This window comes from Pseudophryne corroboree, chromosome 7, assembly GCF_028390025.1.
Source record: "Pseudophryne corroboree isolate aPseCor3 chromosome 7, aPseCor3.hap2, whole genome shotgun sequence".
In the NCBI taxonomy this organism is placed as follows: domain Eukaryota; kingdom Metazoa; phylum Chordata; class Amphibia; order Anura; family Myobatrachidae; genus Pseudophryne; species Pseudophryne corroboree.
This window is the reverse complement of record NC_086450.1, coordinates 236341790-236357886: the sequence shown is the minus strand read 5'-3', so window position 1 is coordinate 236357886 and position 16097 is coordinate 236341790. Positions and strand designations below refer to the sequence as shown.

General features: G+C 46.0%; 1 long non-coding RNA gene across 3 annotated transcripts in view; it reads right to left on the bottom strand.

Annotated features, from left to right (window-relative positions):
• LOC134945026 (uncharacterized) overlaps positions 1–16097 on the bottom strand; it is a 488035-nt gene that overhangs the window by 382021 nt on the left and 89917 nt on the right. For 2 of the 3 annotated variants that reach the window (XR_010182028.1, XR_010182027.1), the window contains exons 7-11: positions 6532–6551; positions 5735–5846; positions 5456–5646; positions 4796–4817; positions 3199–3487 (exon numbers count right to left, since the gene is read on the bottom strand). The exons of the other annotated variant lie outside the window; for it this stretch is intronic. This is a non-coding gene — a long non-coding RNA (uncharacterized LOC134945026). Of the gene's footprint in view, positions 1–3198; positions 3488–4795; positions 4818–5455; positions 5647–5734; positions 5847–6531; positions 6552–16097 lie in introns of those variants that run through there. 3 annotated transcript variants of the gene reach the window in all.

Sequence of the window (16097 nt, the reverse complement as noted above, 5' to 3'; positions counted from 1 at the left end):
TGCGGGCTCGCTGCACTCGCCACGCTACGGGCACGGTGGCACGCTATTTTATTCTCCCACCAGGGGGGTCGTGGAGCCCCACCAGGGAGAATAAGTGTCGGTATGCCGGCTGTCGGGCTCCCGGTGCCGGTATGCTGGTCGCCGGGAGCCCGACCGCCGGCATACTGAAGACCACCCCACTCATACATACTTACCAACATCCCATGCTGCCCAATCACGTCCCCTTCTCCATGTAGAATCCAATCGTGTACCTGTAAATCCAAAATTCCAATATACTCACATATTATTCAGTGATGATTGGTCCTCTTCTTTCCTGAAGTAATCCATGGCCTTGTCTAAAATAAAAAAACGAAAGTCCGATCCACGCCACTAAAGGGGTTCCATGTTTACACATGGAACCCCTTTCCCCCCGAATGCCGGGACCCCCCCATGACTCCTGTCACTGGAGATCCCAGCAACCAATCAGGGAGCGCACATCATGGCACTCTCCTGCTTGGCTGTGCGCTACTAGTCTGTCAATCAGGTGGAGCCCAGCGGCTAGAATGGAGCTTAGCACAGCTCCATTCTAGCCTACGATGGGAACTTTGCGATCTTCGGCTAACCGCAAGGTTAATTGGGGACAATCTTGTGGGTGACCCCAATTTACTTTGCGGTTAGCTCATTGACAGGCTAGTAGCGCACAGCCAAGCAGGAGAGCGCCATGACATGCGCTCCCTGATTGGCTTCTGGGATCTCCAGGATTTCGTGGTTTTTTTTTCCAATTGACCCTTTGGATTACTACAGGACTGAAGAGGACCGAGCTTCACCGGATGGTCCGTAAGTATAATTTTATTCCTTACAGGTACCCCATGGATTCTACTGGACAAGTGGATGTGATTCTCGGCGTGGGATGTAGGTAAGTATGTATGAGTGTGTAAGTGTGTTTTAATAAAATTATAGCACACAAGCGGGCCCATTATTTATCCGCATGCTGGTGCTTGTGGTTCTCCAAGTACCAGTTGGCAGGGGAGGCTTGCTGGAACTTGTAGTTCTATGACAAAAAACAATATTCTTTATTTTACAAATAAAGCTAAATAAAAAGACACCCTGTTGGAATTGCTGACTCACTCCTGTTTCGTATCAATATATCCTACCTCTCGGAGCAAGGTACTACAGAACAAGGGGGGTCATTCCGAGATGTTCGCTATATTTTTCGTACATACAGTTGCGAACACATCGCACAAATGCAAACAAACACCCACCACGCACAAATGCAAACGAACATGCAGTAATGGGTAATGCACAAAGCAGGTGTGGATTACTTAGCATCGCATGATAACGAACCGATTGCATGACTGCCAAACGCATCGTTAGCAACACATACACTAATGTACATGTGCTATACCTTGGCAGACTTGCACACGGTTTTGTTAGTTTGCAAATATTCGCACAGGGGGGGTCATTCCGAGTTGTTCGCTCAGTATTTTTTTCTCGCAACGGAGGGATTAGTCGCTAATGCGCAATGTCCGCAGTGCGACTGCGCCAAGTAAATTTGCTATGCAGTTAGGTTTTTTACTCACGGCATTACAAGGTTTTTTCTTCGTTCTGGTGATCGTAATGTGATTGACAGGAAGTGGGTGTTTCTGGGCGGAAACAGGCCGTTTTATGGGTGTGTGCGAAAAAACGCTACCGTTTCTGGGAAAAACGCGGGAGTGGCTGGAGAAACGGAGGAGTGTCTGGGCGAACGCTGGGTGTGTTTGTGACGTCAAACCAGGAACGACAAGCACTGAACTGATCGCAGATGCCGAGTAAGTGTGGAGCTACTCAGAAACTGCTAAGAGGTGTCTATTCGCTATTTTGCTAATCTTTCGTTCGCAATTTTGATAAGCTAAGATTCACTCCCAGTAGGCGGCGGCTTAGCGTGTGCAAAGCTGCTAAAAGCAGCTTGCGAGCGAACAACTCGGAATGACCCCCAGTGCTAGGGGTTTTTTTTGCTAAATATTTCATCCCATCCCTTTCTTAATTTGAAAACCAATTAGGCTAAGGATTAGTAATGTGATTGTCCAATTAAGTGTTCAAAGTCTTCAAAAGGAAGAGTTTGTCTACCTAATTGCACAATAGCAATCCGCAATGAAGGCTTAAAATGTGGAGTGCTAAAGTACCAAACAATCAGCTTCTAATTGTCATGCCTTTGGTTTTAAAGTGCTGGCTAGGAGTTGATTATTTACTCATTTTTCACGCTTCATTTAAACCCTTTGCAAGTGTGGGGCTTTCAGAGCCACTATTTCTGTCAGTAAGCCACGGGTGTGGTGCTCCATCCTGTCCAAGATGTTATACATTGGCACATAGGGATCTCCATCTACATCATCTGGAATGAATGTAAACAATAGAAAATTACATTATCACATTAGGCAATATAGAAGCAAGGCACAAAACACACTTTAACTGTTCACTAGCTAGGTCAGGGATGTTGAACGTTTGGCCCTCCAGCTGTTGATGAACTATACATACCAGCATGGCCTGCATTTTATTTTAAAAAATAGCCATGATAAAACAGGAGCAGGCCATGCTGGCCTGTCATCTTCACCCACATCTGGAGTGTGCATGGTTCACCATTTGTGTTCGAGGCCCAGGGTCAGCAAACTGCGTGTCGACATCTGCTGTGGAACTACAGATCCAAGCATGCCCACACTCAATGATAGCATGCCTTAAACCATAAGCTGAGACATGGGATATTGGAATGTGTTTCAGCACAGCATTTGCACTGACCCAGTTTGCTAACACATGTAGTTGAATATACATTTCAACAGCTTACAATTACATTTCTGTTTCACAAATAACTTACTCTCCCCCGACGCCGGAAGAGCACCCGCCACCTCCTCAGGGGCCTCTGCTGCCCACTCTCCTGGGTCACATGACATTGGTGAAGGTGGTTGAAAGGGGATGGGAGGTTGGATGGGGGAAGGAGGTTGGATGGGGGAGGGTGTTTGAGAGGGGTGGTCAGATTGAGAGGGGGTTTGAGAGGGGGGGTTGAGAGGGCTGGTCAGATTGAGGGGGGAGGAGGGTTGAGGGGGGGAGTGAGAGATGGAGGGGGGTTGAGAGTGGGGGAAGAGTGAGAGGGGGAGGGGGCTTGAGGGGGGGGAGAGTGAGAGGGGGAGGGTGTTTGAGAGGGGGTGAAGAGTGAGAGGGGGAGGGTGTTTGAGAGGGGGGTGAAGAGTGAGAGGGGGAGGGTGGTTGAGAGGGAGGAAAAGAGAGAGAGAGGGAGGGGGGTTTGAGAGGGGTGAAGAGTGAGAGAGGGAGGGGGGTTGAGAGCGGGAGGTGGGTTGAGGGGGGGAGAGTGAGAGGGGGAGGATGAGAAGGAAGAGGATGAGGTTTGATGTGGGGTGGGTTGTTGAGGGGGGAAGGTGGTTTGAGAGGGGGAGGAGGAGGAAGAGGATGTTGCATTTTCCTCCGCTTGCTGAGGGGGAGGCTCCTTCTTCCTCCTGTTGCCTTTGGCGTTGTGCTTGGCCTAAAAACACAATATAAAACATTAGCTTTATGGTGACTCTCCAAAAAAACACAAACATACTGTAAATGTTACTGTCATCATTTTAAAACATTTTATACAAGATATTTTGAGAAACATGTGTGTGTTATTTTTGGACCAGGGTATTTTGTGACCCTTGCACATTATTAATATTGCACAAAAAAGAAATAGCTAACACACTGGAATGTACTGTGGCACAGGAGTACACGAGAGTTGTGTGGCAAACCACTGTGTCTTGCCCTACTACCTGGCCCTATAGGTTTCAATCTCCTGCTTGCCCACATTCACTCTCCATAACACATTTGTTAATCCACACTACGGAGAGTTTTTTTAACACATAGTGATGATCCTGCTTCCAGTAATTTCTGTATGTATTAATGAAGGAACACACTGCGTGCACTCTACACGTTTCTCTAAAACCAAAGTGCTGTATTTCTCCAGCCTACAGCCTGTGTGGTGACTCTCCACCCCCCTACACATTACCCCCTAACCACTCTGCTCCCCAATGTGTCCTTCAAGTCCACATCACACACAGTCTCTAAACATACAGTACAAGTGTGATGTGTAATGCTGTTTGGATATATATTTGAACTTGTAATGCTAGAAATCTCACTCACGCAGACACATCTTTAATTGCGTATTACTTACGTTGGCGGATTTGCTGGTGCAGCTGCGCCAGCAATTCAGGCTGACGGCGGCCGAGGCCTGACCACCGCCACTCCAATTGCACTATGGTCTGCTTTGTGCAGACCCTAGCCCGCAGTAGCCTGTTGACCTCCGCGTAGCTGCACGCTTCCGCAAGTTGGGAATGTATGGGCCCGCGCAGCCTATGCAGCAGTCCATGACAGCGGTTAGCAGCTGCAGCTCCCTCCTCGAGAATGCGGCTGCTCGCATTGTACCAATGGCGTTTTCATTACATGGGCATATATTTATAGTGTATGCTGCATGTTGATTGGCCCAAATATGATGTGGTCATCGTTATTGATAAACTTTATTAATATCAGTACACTGACAGGTTGGGGGTAAACATTTTGAAAGCGTTGGCAGACGCGAATTTTCGCACCTAGCCCAGCTAAAAATCACACATCTATGCACACATTATATATTTAAATCACTAATCGTATAAAGTAAACACATTCTATATATATATATATATATATATACACAGAGAGAGAGAGAGAGAGAGAGAGAGAGAGAGAGTGAAATAGAGAGAGAGACTGAGTGAAAGTGAGAGAGACTGAGTAAAAGAGAGAAAGAGAGAGAGGGGGTGGGTGGTTTTTTGAAACTCACCACATTTGGACGCATAAATCAGCTACACCAATGCAGATTTTAGAATTAGTGTGGTCAGATGGTGGCGTTGTTTGTAAGCAGTTTCATGAAATAAGGGAAATAAAAACATTACAAATGTCTTGTTTACATAAATGTCTATACAAAACTTAAACCTAATAAAAATCAGATCAACATAACCTTTTTGGACCAGCACAATGCAACTAAATTTGTACTTTACATTATATGTAGACAACACGCTACAAAACTAATGTTCAATGGCCAATTACAGATGACTCTTGTTCACAGTCACTTATGGATCGACTCAAAACACATACACAGCACACTTAAATAAAAACCATGTGACCCAAATGTTTGGCACACTACATTAGGATTTGATCCAGCTGTAAGCTACATTCACATATGTTCAACCTCAAACCATTTTACACAATATTACCATAATGATGAAGCTAATGTGTTAATAGCATAATCTTACCTGAAATTTTGCCGAACTATTCTTGCCCTAAGGGCATGGCCACGCTGCGCCTCCGTGCCTGGTCTGAATGTCTGCCCAACCCCTGGCTCCTCATCCTCTCTGGGCAATTCCTCTGATCGAGGAAGCTCCAGGCGACTCCTCACAGCAATATTGTGGAGGATGGCACACAGGACCACAATTTTACTAACCATTTCCGGCGAATACATGAGGTCGTCACCAGTGCGGTGGAGCACACGGAATCGGCCCTTCAGGACCCCAATGGTGCGCTCCACCAGCTGCCTAGTGGCAGTAAGCGCGGAGTTAAACTCGGACTGTGACCCTGGCCTGGGTGTGCTTTAAGGAGTCATGAGCCAGGGGGTGCAAGGATATCCACGATCTCCTGTAAAACCACAATAACATCATAAGTTTACAGATTTAACAACATACCAAACAATATCACTACAAAAATACTATACCAAAATACTCACCAAATAGCCACGTCTTGGCCTCCATCATTCTTAATCTTTGCCAGATCCCTGATTGCCAAATGGCATGGGCATCATTGGCACTGCCGGGGTACTTTGCATTCAGAGATAGGATCTGAGGGATGGGCCACAAATAACCATGACATTCAGAGAGTGGAACAGTTTCCTGTTCTTATAGATTTCCTCATTATGTTTTGGTGCCACAAGTGGAACATGTGTCCCATCCACAACCCCAATAACGTGTGGGAAGCGACTACCCCCTTCCTGGAATTGACGCTTCACCACAGCCAGGGCACCAGCAGCTAATGGCATTGATATAAACTGCTTTGTTTATTTTAAAAATGCGTCTAGGATGCGACGGAGGACCTTTCAAAACTTTCCCTGAGACATACCTACCAGCACGCCAACAACGTGCTGGTAGGATTCCGTAACACAGAAATGTAACACAGTAAGGAATTGTGTCAATGCTGGTACTGCTGTAGGATACCGAATATATTGATCTAGATCACTCTCTACTATGGAGAGAGTTTCTAGGATGATAAGAGAAGGCAGCCTGTAGCGCCGTAAAACCTCATCATCTGGCATACCAAAAAGGGTGACACGGGTACGGAAAATACTAGGCCTTGCACACCTCCGTTGCCTTTGAGGATGAGGGTCAGGTTGGGGTTGGGTGGCGTCGGAGGCAAGATATGTGGCAAACAGCATCTTTAAAATGACCAAAACATAAATAAATACAACATCCAATGTGTTTTCAAAATGTAAACAGTCACATATTTGCCAACTCCACAAAGTAAACTTACTTCCGGCATGTACTCCATATCTAAATGTCATAGAGCAGGAGGCAAGAAAAAAAACAAATTAGGCTGATAGAGAAAACAAGACATATGTCACTAATCCAACACACTAGTGATGTGCACCGGAAATTTTTCGCGTTTTGTGTTTTGGTTTTGGGTTTGGTTCCGCGGCTGTGTTTTGGATTCGGACGCGTTTTGGCAAAACCTCACCTAAAATTTTTTGTCGGATTCGGGTGTGTTTTGGATTCGGGTGTTTTTTTCAAAAAACCCTAAAAAACAGCTTAAATCATAGAATTTGGGGGTCATTTTGATCCCATAGTATTATTAACCTCAATAACCATAATTTCCACTCATTTCCAGTCTATTCTGAACACCTCACAATATTATTTTTAGTCCTAAAATTTGCACCGAGGTCGCTGGATGGCTAAGCTAAGCGACACAAGTGGCCGACACAAACACCTGGCCCATCTAGGAGTGGCACTGCAGTGTCAGGCAGGATGGCCCTTCAAAAAAATTGTCCCCAAACAGCACATGATGCAAAGAAAAAAAGAGGCGCACCAAGGTGGCTGTGTGACTAAGCTAAGCGACACAAGTGGCCGACACAAACACCTGGCCCATCTAGGAGTGGCACTGCAGTGTCAGGCAGGATGGCCCTTCAAAAAAATACTCCCCAAACAGCACATGATGCAAAGAAAAAAAAGAGGCGCACCAAGGTGGCTGTGTGACTAAGCTAAGCGACACAAGTGGCCGACACAAACACCTGGCCCATCTAGGAGTGGCACTGCAGTGTCAGGCAGGATGGCCCTTCAAAAAAATACTCCCCAAACAGCACATGATGCAAAGAAAAAAAGAGGCGCACAAAGGTGGCTGTGTGACTAAGCTAAGCGACACAAGTGGCCGACACAAACACCTGGCCCATCTACGAGTGACGACACAGAGGTAGGTACACAGCAGTGGCCTACCATACTGCTATATATAGTATACTGGTGGACACTGTCAGCAAACTGCAAAACTGTCTAAAATGCACCACAGGTATACAATGCAGATGGATAGTATACTTAATGGATGACGAGTGACGACACAGAGGTAGGTACACAGCAGTGGCCTACCGTACTGCTATATATAGTATACTGGTGGACACTGTCAGCAAACTGCAAAACTGTCTAAAATGCACCACAGGTGTACAATGCAGATGGATAGTATACTTAATGGATGACGAGTGACGGCACAGAGGTAGGTACACAGCAGTGGCCTACCGTACTGCTATATATAGTATACTGGTGGACACTGTCAGCAAACTGCAAAACTGTCTAAAATGCACCACAGGTATAGAATGTAGATGGATAGTATACTTAATGGATGACGAGTGACGACACAGAGGTACGTACACAGCAGTGGCCTACCGTACTGCTATATATAGTATACTGGTGGACACTGTCAGCAAACTGCAAAACTGTCTAAAATGCACCACAGGTATAGAATGTAGATGGATAGTATACTTAATGGATGACGAGTGACGACACAGAGGTAGGTACAGCAGTGGCCTACCGTTCTGCTATATATAGTATACTGGTGGACACTGTCAGCAAACTGCAAAACTGTCTAAAATGCACCACAGGTATACAATGCAGATGGATAGTATACTTAATGGATGACGAGTGACGACACAGAGGTAGGTACACAGCAGTGGCCTACCGTACTGCTATAGTATACTGGTGGACACTGTCAGCAAACTGCAAAACTGTCTAAAATGCACCACAGGTATACAATGCAGATGGATAGTATACTTAATGGATGACGAGTGACGACACAGAGGTAGGTACACAGCAGTGGCCTACCGTACTGCTAAATATAGTATACTGGTGGACATTGTCAGCAAACTGCAAAACTGTCTAAAATGCACCACAGGTATACAATGCAGATGGATAGTATACTTAATGGATGACGAGTGACGACACAGAGGTAGGTACACAGCAGTGGCCTACCGTACTGCTATATATAGTATACTGGTGGACACTGTCAGCAAACTGCAAAACTGTCTAAAATGCACCACAGGTATAGAATGTAGATGGATAGTATACTTAATGGATGACGAGTGACGACACAGAGGTAGGTACACAGCAGTGGCCTACCGTACTGCTATATATAGTATACTGGTGGACACTGTCAGCAAACTGCAAAACTGTCTAAAATGCACCACAGGTATACAATGCAGATGGATAGTATACTTAATGGATGACGAGTGACGACACAGAGGTAGGTACACAGCAGTGGCCTACCGTACTGCTATATATAGTATACTGGTGGACACTGTCAGCAAACTGCAAAACTGTCTAAAATGCACCACAGGTATAGAATGTAGATGGATAGTATACTTAATGGATGACGAGTGACGACACAGAGGTAGGTACACAGCAGTGGCCTACCGTACTGCTATATATAGTATACTGGTGGACACTGTCAGCAAACTGCAAAACTGTCTAAAATGCACCACAGGTATACAATGCAGATGGATAGTATATTTAATGGATGACGAGTGACGACACAGAGGTAGGTACACAGCAGTGGCCTACCGTACTGCTATATATAGTATACTGGTGGACACTGTCAGCAAACTGCAAAACTGTCTAAAATGCACCACAGGTATAGAATGTAGATGGATAGTATACTTAATGGATGACTAGTGACGACACAGAGGTAGGTACAGCAGTGCACTCTGCACTGTACTACTCCTATATAATATTAATTATACTGGTGGTCCCCAGTCCCCACAATAAAGCAGCACACTGTGAGCACAGATATGGAGTGTTTTTCAGGCAGACAACGTATACTGGTGGTCACTGTCAGCAAAACTCTGCACTGTACTCCTGCTATAGCTGCTCCCCAGTTCCCACAATTAAGCAGTGTGAGCACTCAGCACAGATATATCATGCAGCACACTGAGCACAGATATGGTATGGAGCGTTTTTTTCAGGCAGAGAACGGATAAAAAAACTGGTGGTCACTTATCAGCAAAACTCTGCACTGTTCTCCTAACAGCTGCTCCCCAATCCTCCCCACAAATAAGAAATAAAGTAAACCAATCAACTTCTACAATAAACGGAGAGGACGCCAGCCACGTCCTCTCCCTATCATCTCCAATGCACGAGTGAAAATGGCGGCGACGCGCGGCTGCTATATAGAATCCGAATCTCGCGAGAATCCGACAGCGGGATGATGACGTTCGGGCGCGCTCGGGTTAGCCGAGCAAGGCGGGAAGGTTCTAACCTGCCTCGGACCCGTGTGGAAAAGGTGACGTTCGGGGGGGTTCGGTTTCGGAGAACCCGAACCCGCTCATCACTACAACACACACTGCAAACACTGTAAAACAAAACTTTGCTGTCTTATACTTACCATACACATAATTGCAACACACCAAAAAAGATACATGCATACGTTTAAGAAGGCATACAAGTCCAAAGGCAAACATCCAAAGCACAGCAAGCCACTTGCCCATACTTACCAGCAATTAGCAGAAAAAAACTCTCTCAAAAAGAAAAGAAGCCTCACTTGGGCAAAGGGAGTAAAAATAAATATGCACCCTGAAGAAGAACAAACAGATTCTGAAACTCCTGTAAACTCACCCAGAAATCACTAACCACCTCCACCCAAAAACACAGCAAGCCACTTGTCCATACTTACCAGCAATTAGCAGAAACAATTATCAAAAAGAAAAGAAGCCTTACTTGGGCAAAGGGGGGAAAAATAAATATGCACCCTGAAGAAGAACAAAAAGAATGTGAAAACGGCATAAAAACTAAAACAATTAAAAAAACCCGCTGGGTGTACGCACTACAATGAGTCGCAGCATCCGAAGCGGATACTCGTATTAGCCGGGAGAGAACAAATCATACCTCTCACGCCTTGGCAACTATAATATTTCAGTCAACCAAGCTCTCTCTACAGCAAACACCACTGAACTCCTGCAACACCACTGAACTCCTGCATACACCCACATACGCAGGCTGCATGGAGGCCGTTTAAATAGCCAGTAATCAAAGTATGCCCAAACATTCTGTATGTATCACCTGTGCAATTTCCAGCACAAACATAAATATACAGGTATAAAAAGTCGCCACACATTCAGACGCACATGCCAACACCAATATGGCCAGTGTAAGCGAAATAGACGCTGAGGTGGCAGAGCTGCAGGAGCAGATGCGGGTGATTGCAGCAAGAAGACTGAGCCTGCAGCAGCAAAGACTCCGTCTAGCACAGGCCAGTGCAGCAGATGAGGGTGCCGGATCCAGTACTGCAGGACCCAGTACTCCAGCACCCCCATCTACTGACCCACAAACACAAGAGGCCCTGCCAGAGGAAGCTGTAAATAAAACTGAGGGAGATTCTGCCCTAACTACTCAAACTAGTGATGTGCACCGGACATTTTTCGGGTTTTGTGTTTTGGTTTTGGATTCGGTTCCGCGGCCGTGTTTTGGATTCGGACGCGTTTTGGCAAAACCTCCCTGAACATTTTTTGTCGGATTCGGGTGTGTTTTGGATTCGGGTGTTTTTTTTACAAAAAACCCTCAAAAACAGCTTAAATTATAGAATTTTGGGGTCATTTTGATCCCATAGTATTATTAACCTCAATAACCATAATTTCCACTCATTATTTTTAGTCCTAAAATTTGCACCAAGGTCGCTGGATGGCTAAGCTAAGCGACCCAAGTGGCCGACACAACACCTGGCCCATCTAGGAGTGGCACTGCAGTGTCAGAAAGGATGGCACTTCAAAAAATAGTCCCCAAACAGCACATGATGCAAAGAAAAAAAGAGGTGCACCAAGGTCGCTGTGTGACTATGCTAAGCGACCCAAGTGGCTGACACAAACACCTGGCCCATCTAGGAGTGGCACTGCAGTGTCAGACAGGATGGCAGATTTAAAAAATAGCACCCAAAAGCACATGATGCAAAGAAAAAAAGAGGTGCAATGAGGTAGCTGTGTGGCTAAGCTAAGCGACCCAAGTGGCCGACACAAACACCTAGCCCATCTAGGAGTGGCACTGAAGTGTCAGACAGGATGGCAGATTTAAAAAATAGTCCCCAAACAGCACATGATGCAAAGAAAAAAAGAGGTGCAATGAGGTAGCTGTGTGACTAAGCTAAGCGACCCAAGTGGCCGACACAAACACCTGGCCCATCTAGGAGTGGCACTGCAGTGTCAGACAGGATGGCACTTCAAAAAATAGTCCCCAAACAGCACATGATGCAAAGAAAAAAAGAGGTGCACCAAGGTCGTTGTGTGACTAAGCTAAGCGACCCAAGTGGCCGACACAAACACCTGTCCCATCTAGGAGTGGCACTGAAGTGTCAGAGAGGATGGCAGATTTAAAAAATAGTCCCCAAACAGCACATGATGCAAAGAAAAAAAGAGGTGCAATGAGGTAGCTGTGTGGCTAAGCTAAGCAACCCAAGTGGCCGACACGAACACCTGGCCCATCTAGGAGTGGCACTGCAGTGTCAGACAGGATGGCAGATTTAAAAAATAGTCCCCAAACAGCACATAATGCAAAGAAAAAAAGAGGTGCACCGAGGTCGCTGTGTGACTAAGCTAAGCGACCCAAGTGGCCGACACAAACACCTGGCCCATCTAGGAGTGGCACTGCAGTTTTCTAGCGAGAGGATGAGTGCTTCCATCCTCATGTGAATCTGAACCACTAGCCATGAACATAGGCAGCTTCAGCACGAGGTGGAAGTGGATCTTGATCTTTCCCTATTTTACCCTCCACATTTTTGTTCTCAATTTTTTAATGTGTAAAATTATATGCCAGTAATATATCAATAGCAATGGCCTACTGTACCGTACTGCTATATATTATATACTGGTGGTCAGCAAAATTCTGCACTGTCCTCCTACTACTGCGCACAACAACTAAAATGCACCACAGGTATGGATGGATAGTATACTTGACGACACAGAGGTAGGTAGAGCAGTGGACTACTGTACTGTACTGCTATATATTATATACTGGTGGTCATCAAAATTATGCACTGTCCTCCTACTACTGCGCAAAACTTAAATACACCACAGGTATGGATGCATAGTATACTAGACGACACAGAGGTAGGTAGAGCAGTGGACTACTGTACCGTACTGCTATATATTATATACTGGTGGTCAGCAAAATTATGCACTGTCCTCCTACTACTGCACACAACAACTTAAATGCACCACAGGTATGGATGGATACTATACTTGACGAGACAGAGGTAGGTAGAGCAGTGGACTACTGTACCGTACTGCTATATATTATATACTGGTGGTCAGCAAAATTATGCACTGTCCTCCTACTACTGCACACAACAACTTAAATGCACCACAGGTATGGATGGATAGTATACTTGACGACACAGAGGTAGGTAGAGCAGTGGACTACTGTACCGTACTGCTATATATTATATACTGGTGGTCAGCACAATTATGCACTGTCCTCCTACTACTGCGCACAACAACTAAAATCCACCACAGGTATGGATGGATAGTATACTTGACGACACAGAGGTAGGTAGAGCAGTGGACTACTGTACTGTACTGCTATATATTATATACTGGTGGTCAGTAAAAATTATGCACTGTCCTCCTACTACTGCGCACAACAACTTAAATGCACCACAGGTATGGATGGATAGTATACTTGACGACACAGAGGTAGGTAGAGCAGTGGACTACTGTACCGTACTGCTATATATTATATACTGGTGGTCAGCAAAATTCTGCACTGTCCTCCTACTACTGCGCACAACAACTAAAATGCACCACAGGTATGGATGGATAGTATACTTGACGACACAGAGGTAGGTAGAGCAGTGGACTACTGTACCGTACTGATATAATACTGGTGGTCACTGGTCAGCAAAATTCTGCACTGTCCTCCTACTATATACTACAATGCAGCACAGATATGGAGCGTTTTTCAGAGACTGTAGATTTTTTCAGCACACTGAGCACAGATATTTGCAAACACACTGAGCACAGATATTTGCAGCACACTGAGCACAGATATTTGCAGCACACTGAACACAACTGAGAGAACGCTGCACACGTCCTCTCGCCCATACGTCATCATCCCGCTGTCGGATTCTCGCGAGATTCGGATTCTATATAAGCAGCCGCGCGTCGCCGCCATTTTCACTCGTGCATTGGAGATGATAGGGAGAGGACGCGGCTGGCGTCCTCTCCGTTTATTGTTGAAGTTGATTGCTTTATTGCTTAATTGTGGGGAGGACTGGGGAGCAGCTGTTAGGAGGAGTACAGTGCAGAGTTTTGCTGATAAGTGACCACCAGTTTTAATCCGTTCTCTGCCTGAAAAAAACGCTCCATACCATATCTGTGCTCAGTGTGCTGCATAATATATCTGTGCTGAGTGCTCACACTGCTTAATTGTGGGGACTGGGGAGCAGCTGTATTATATAGCAGGAGTACAGTGCAGAGTTTTGCTGACAGTGACCACCAGTATACGTTGTCTGCCTGAAAAACACTCCATATCTGTGCTCAGTGTGCTGCTTTATTGTGGGGACTGGGGACCACCAGTATAATTAATATTATATAGGAGGAGTATAGTGCAGAGTGCACTGCTGTACCTACCTCTGTGTCGTCATCCATTAAGTATACTATCCATCTACATTCTATACCAGTTGTACCCAATGTCCACTTAACCACGGACATGTGGACAAGTGGAGCAGGGCAGACTCAGGACTATATGACTGTGACAGCCCACTGGGTAGATGTATTGCCTCCCGCAGCAAGAACAGCAGCGGCGGCACCAGTAGCAGCATCTCGCAAACGCCAACTCGTTCCTAGGCAGGCTACGCTTTGTATCACCGCTTTCCATAAGAGGCACACAGCTGACAACCTCTTACGGGAACTGAGGAAGATCATTGCAGAATGGCTTACCCCAATTGGACTCTCCTGGGGATTTGTGACATCGGACAACGCCAGCAATATTGTGCGTGCATTACATCTTGGCAAATTCCAGCACGTCCCATGTCTTGCACATACATTGAATTTGGTGGTGCAGAATTATTTAAAAAACGACAGGGGCGTGCAAGAGATGCTGTTGGTGGCCCGAAGAATTGCGGGCCACTTTCGGCATTCAGGCACCGCGTACAGAAAACTGGAGCACCACCAAACATTCCTGAACCTGCCCTGCCATCATCTGAAGCAAGAGGTGGTAACGAGGTGGAATTCAACCCTCTATATGCTTCAGAGGATGGAGGAGCAGCAAAAGGCCATTCAAGCCTATACATCTGCCCACGATATAGGCAAAGGAGGGGGAATGCACCTGACTCAAGCGCAGTGGAGAATGATTTCAACGTTGTGCAAGGTTCTGCAACCCTTTGAACTTGCCACACGTGAAGTCAGTTCAGACACTGCCAGCCTGAGTCAGGTCATTCCCCTCATCAGGCTTTTGCAGAAGAAGCTGGAGACATTGAAGGAGGAGCTTAAACAGAGCGATTCCGCTAGGCATGTGGGACTTGTGGATGGAGCCCTTAATTAGCTTAACCAGGATTCACGGGTGGTCAATCTGTTGAAATCAGAGCACTACATTTTGGCCACCGTGCTCGATCCTAGATTTAAAACCTACGTTGTATCTCTCTTTCCGGCAGACACAAGTCTGCAGAGGTTCAAAGACCTGCTGGTGAGAAAATTGTCAAGTCAAGCGGAACGTGACCCGTCAACAGCTCCTCCTTCACATTCTCCCGCAACTGGGGGTGCGAGGAAAAGGCTAAGAATTCCGAGCCCACCCACTGGCTGTGATGCAGGGCAGTCTGGAGCGAGTGCTGACATCTGGTCCGGACTGAAGGACCTGCCAACGATTACTGACATGTCGTCTACTGTCACTGCATTTGATTCTCTCACCATTGAAAGAATGGTGGAGGATTATATGAGTGACCGCATCCAAGTAGGCACGTCAGACAGTCCGTACATATACTGGCAGGAAAAAGAGGCAATTTGGAGGCCCTTGCACAAACTGGCTTTATTCTACCTAAGTTGCCCTCCCTCCAGTGTTTAGTCCGAAAGAGTGTTTAGTGCAGCCGCTCACCTTGTCAGCAATCGGCGTACGAGGTTACTTCCAGAAAATGTGGAGAAGATGATGTTCATCAAAATGAATTATAATCAATTCCTCCGTGGAGACATTCACCAGCAGCAATTGCCTCCAGAAAGTACACGGGGACCTGAGATGGTGGATTCCAGTGGGGACGAATTAATAATCTGTGAGGAGGGGGATGTACACAGTGAAAGGGGTGAGGAATCGGAGGATGATGATGAGGTGGACATCTTGCGTCTGTAGAGCCAGTTTGTGCAAGGAGAGATTGATTGCTTCTTTTTTGGTGGGGGCCCAAACCAACCAGTCATTTCAGTCACAGTCGTGTGGCAGACCCTGTCGCTGAAATGATGGGTTCGTTAAAGTGTGCATGTCCTGTTTATACAACATAAGGGTGGGTGGGAGGGCCCATGACAATTCCATCTTGCACCTCTTTTTTCTTTCATTTTTCTTTGCATCATGTGCTGTTTGGGGACAATTTTTTTG